The sequence below is a fragment of the Kogia breviceps genome, chromosome 13 (genome assembly GCF_026419965.1).
Source record: "Kogia breviceps isolate mKogBre1 chromosome 13, mKogBre1 haplotype 1, whole genome shotgun sequence".
Taxonomy (NCBI): Eukaryota; Metazoa; Chordata; class Mammalia; order Artiodactyla; family Physeteridae; genus Kogia; species Kogia breviceps.
The window spans coordinates 8020374-8025161 of NC_081322.1; the positions used below are offsets into that span (position 1 = coordinate 8020374).

The 4788-nt window shown below is 37.8% G+C and overlaps 1 pseudogene; it reads left to right on the forward strand.

Moving 5' to 3' along the window:
• The first annotated feature begins 2698 nt into the window (after window positions 1–2698).
• On the forward strand, window positions 2699–3179 carry LOC131740249 (low molecular weight phosphotyrosine protein phosphatase pseudogene; annotated as a pseudogene).
• Window positions 3180–4788: the final 1609 nt, after the last annotated feature.

Sequence of the window (4788 nt, forward strand, 5' to 3'; positions counted from 1 at the left end):
ACTCAGCTATAGTTCCCTTTGCAGCTAGAAGTGGGCATGTGACAAGTTTTGGCCCATGATCAATAAATGGAATTTTGCTAGATGACATCTAGGAAAGCATTTGTTTTCCTGATAGAAAGAAAAGATGTCATTAGCACAGCTCCTGCCCCTGTCTACCTATCTTTAAAGCAGTCACAATGCCAATGCCTGGAATTTGCAAGCATGAAAGAATGACCATAAGGATGGTTCTATCATTCAGTGCCATTGAACCAAAGCCAGAAGCCTCCCAACTCCAGAAATCCTCAGTAAGAGAAAACTATTCATTTAAAGTGCTAATAGGTTTTCCTTACATACAGCCAAAATTACTTCTAACTGCTATAGAAATCCATTTCCTTCATAGCGCATTTATGCTAATTTATAACCCAGTGCCTGGAACACAGAATTTACTGTCTTTGTTAAATTAATTAACATACGTCTATAATTTATAGTAATATTAAGATTTAAAACCAATTCAAATTTAAAATATAATCTTGGAAGTCAAAAATTTTTTCAAATTTGCATTTCTCCCAATACATTCTAATGAGCTCATTGTTGATGACAATCACATGTTCACATTACTATATCATCCTTCCCAGAATGTTGACTTTGCAGTTGGTTTGGAATATTCTGTAAAAATTCTCCCAAAATGTATAAAACATATCTGCAAATGTTAGATTTGAGGGCAAGCATTCCTGTATGAACCTTTCTTATGATTTTAATGTCCTTATTTAAATTTCTAACAATTCTTCATCTCATTTGTGAAGATTTAGTTCATGTCTACTAACCTCACCTTAGATACATTTTTTTTAACATTTTCAAAGATGTTTCTTACCATAGAACATTGTAATAATTATAAAATTGCCAAAGCAAAACATTGCAATATCTAAAACTCTGAAATTTAGATTCTGTGATTTAGATTCTATTTTTCACTAGTTATGAAAAACTGCTTTTAAAAATATTATAATGCTTAGAGAAATCTAAATCATTGAACTTTTGGAAAACATTAACTCCATGGAGAATAATCTGTTTATTTTCATTAATATGTTTCCATGCAGCTTATATGTTTAAAATAAAACTTTTCTAGTAGCATAATTTCTCATCCTGAATGTAAATATTCTCAAAGTAGAAGTAAGTGGTTGTTAATTTGCAGTATTATTCAGTAAATATTTTTGTTAAAACCCTCAGTATTTTAAATCACAGTAAGTAGTTATGGATGAACCATGTTTTGGTTGTTTAAAGAATCGAAGGGAATATAATGGAAAGTTTCTCTTATTGCTGTGCTACTCAGAACAAACTGATCTCATCCTGGTGAGGTTTCGTGGTGTGATTGACACCAAGGCCTCTGTGTAACGTATGAAGACAATGCATCCACGCTGCCCAGAACACAAGCATGTGGTTTATAAATCATGAGAATGGCTTCAAAAGAAAACATGGAGACAACTGAGTCCAAGGGCTTCTGAAATGAAGACACCCATGTATCAGAGAGCAACAAAATAGTTTCAAAAGTAAGTGAACACTTTCCTGGGATAGTGGAGTTCCCTAACTCCTTCCTAGGCTCTGAAGAAGTCAGGGAATTCTAAGGTTGAAGAAGTTCAATAACTTGGTTTTTAATCTTCAGCCCGTAGTAATAGACAACAGAGATATAGATAGATATAGTGTGGATATAGACATATAGATGCCTGTGGTTAAGTTAAATTAATCAAAGAATAATGTTTAGCCAAAAATCTCTAATTCCAACCTATGGCTATTCAATTTTATGCAAAGGGCCAGAGTTATTTCTTATTTAATAATGAAATATTCTAATGTATGTCCTACTATCAGATGGACAACTTAGACACTAAGTAGAAAGTATTCCTTACTTCCATAAATGATTGTTTTAACTTATTTTTATTCTGTCTTATGAGTTTAATCTCACATGTCTGAAACAACAAGACTGGAGGTGGGCAGAGCTCAGAAGTCTGAGGTGGAGCAAGGGTTTCTTTGAACAATAATTAATCTCTATTCCAAGCAATTTGCATCATTCTCTTCTCCAAATTCCTAGGAAATATTTACCCACCACTTGCAAGCCACAAAACAATGCGAAAGCACAAAAGAACAAAGAAACAAAAAAGATATAAAACCTACCCTGACAATAGGAGACACTAGGAAATAGTCATACAATTTCTTGTCTTAAGAAAGTCTAAGAAATTTAAAGACGAAAAGGTCTAGCAAAGTGAAAAGTATCCCATGTCAAGGAGAATCCAAAGAAAGCATTCATTACATGTAAACAATTTTATATTCTGATTTTTTAAAAAAAGATATGTAAGAGATTCTGGAGACATTTTTGGTAATGATTGTGGATCAAATTTCTGACTCGAAAGAGTTCCATTTTCTATCTCTTAGCCAAACCTATAGATTTGGCCATTTGATGAATGAGGCCCTCAAATTATAAGATTTTCATGAACTGCAGAACTGTGTCTTTAACAAAAATACTACATAAGAAAAAAAAAGTTGGACTTAGGCACAACTCTCCTATTTGCTAAATTTGCTAAACTCTGATATACATAATAACTAAATTGGCTGGGAACTGAAGACTTGCTGTCTTTCATTTCATTTTTATGCAAAGGCGAGAATGTCATTCATTCAGGCATCAATCTTAATTAAGACTTCTTGGTACGGGGGCGGGGGGGTGGGGGGGAAGATGGCCGAGCAGGTGACCAAGTCAGGGGTGTTCGTGTGTCTGGGGTAACATCTGTCTATTACCCACGGCGGAAGCAGTCTTCAGGAAACTTGTAACTGATCAAAACGTTTCAGATACTTGGAGGACGGACAGCGCAGCGACGTCCACATACGAACTAGGAAACCCTCCTGATTATCGGGGGCAGGCTTGCATGAAGAAGCATGATACTCCCATGAGTCACGTTGCCCGGCAGGTTACCAAAGAAGACTTTGCAGCTGCTTTTGACTGTATACTACGTATGGATGAAAGCAACCGTAGAGATTTGAATAGAAAAAGTGACCAAGTTAAAAACGGCAGAGCGAAAATTGAACGACTTGGGAGTTAAGAGCCACAAAAACAACTCATTTTTGAAGATCGCTATGACGGCAGTGATGCTCACTTTGAGACCACCTACCGGCAGTGCGTGCGGTGCTGCAGAGCTGCCCTGGAGAAGGTTCGCTGAGCCGGGTCCAGTCCTGCGTGGCCCAAGCTCAACCCCACAGCCCGGGGGCTCAGTCGAGTGTCACAGTGTCACTCTTCCCTAGCTCAAGGCCACTGGCCTCTCTTCAGTTGACCCACGTTTCTTACCTTAAAAAATAATTGTAGATGGAAATCAGTTGTGTTTGGTGGAAGAATAAATAAAAATTTTTGATTCAGACAGTTTATGAGGTGAAGAAGAATCAGAAGGCAGTGCTTCTTCCACTGTCCATTTTGGATGATGTGTGATGTCTGCCCGTCTGCTCAGGGTCAGGCAGCAGTCCGGGCAGAGTAAGTGCATAAGTAAGCAAGTTGCTCCCACTTGAGTCATCTGTTCATGGAAGAAGCTGGAGGCCCTGCAGCCACAGCGGCCTTGCCCCCCTACCTCCATCTTCAGCAGAGTGTGGGTTCTCCTCCTTGGGGCTGCAGCCCCAAGACAGATCCCCGTATGGAGGACTAGATGAGCGACAGCTCTCCTCCACTCACTGTTTATGGTTGGCGACCCGAAATCCTGGGAGGACACAGTCACAGATCAGTCTGAGTGACGGTCGCTTAGAAGCAGGGAGAGTTCAGAGGAACGACTTCCAGTCCTCGGTCTCGTGGGGGTCCCCGGTGGGAGACGTTGAGTCTTGAACCCACTTGGGCCTGAGGGATGAGCAAGGCAGCTTTCCCACCAGGCCACCAGTGGTGGTAGAGGCAGAAACACGGGGAGGTCTTGGCAAGAAAACTGAGCAAACTTGTGTCTGGCTTCCTGTGGAATTGCTCCATGAGATTCTTATCCTGAAAACTTGAGAGGTTATTAAGTGGATTGAGAATTTGATAATGGTATCCCTAAAAGGTAAAGAATTGAGAAAAAATGTTTAACTGCAACTAGAACATAGGAAACTAAGGCACTTCAAAAGTTATACCCTAGTGCCCTAATCATTCGGTAATTGCTTAATAATCTCAAAGTAAAGAAATTCCTTACTCTTTTCTGTTCCTTTATGTTCATAAGTAAATGTCGATAGTTTGCTTACTTTAATGTTTATATATATATATATATATATATATATATATATATATATATATATGTCTTAACTTAAATATGGATTCTCAAACAAATCCTAGGATTCTTAAGCTGAATTTGTCCTTACAGCTGTACCCAGACTAGGAGTCATATGAACAGAGAAACTCATTGCTGAATTCGCTTGTCTTTTAAAAATTAGATCCAATCAGATTTGTTCAAAATATATCTACCTATACAAATCTGGAGCTTCTCGGAAGTCTTAAGGTCACTCTTAGTTTAGTGTTTCCGTCACAAAGTCATACAGGAAATACAGATGCAACCTTATTTGAAATATTCACTACCAAATCAGGTTCTCTCTTAAGAAATATGTCAAAATATATAGCGCCACGCTCTTTAAAAAATGCTGATTTAATTGTCCCTTACAAGAATTCATAGACTTCCCATTTTATTTATTTATGCCTTTTATATTGTGACATTCTGCCAGTATTTCAATCTCTTCATAGATTTGTAACTCACAAATTCCCAACGATGAACTTCTTCGGAAGTAAAGAGTCACTTTGAAGATTTCATTATAACAACAACAACAAAA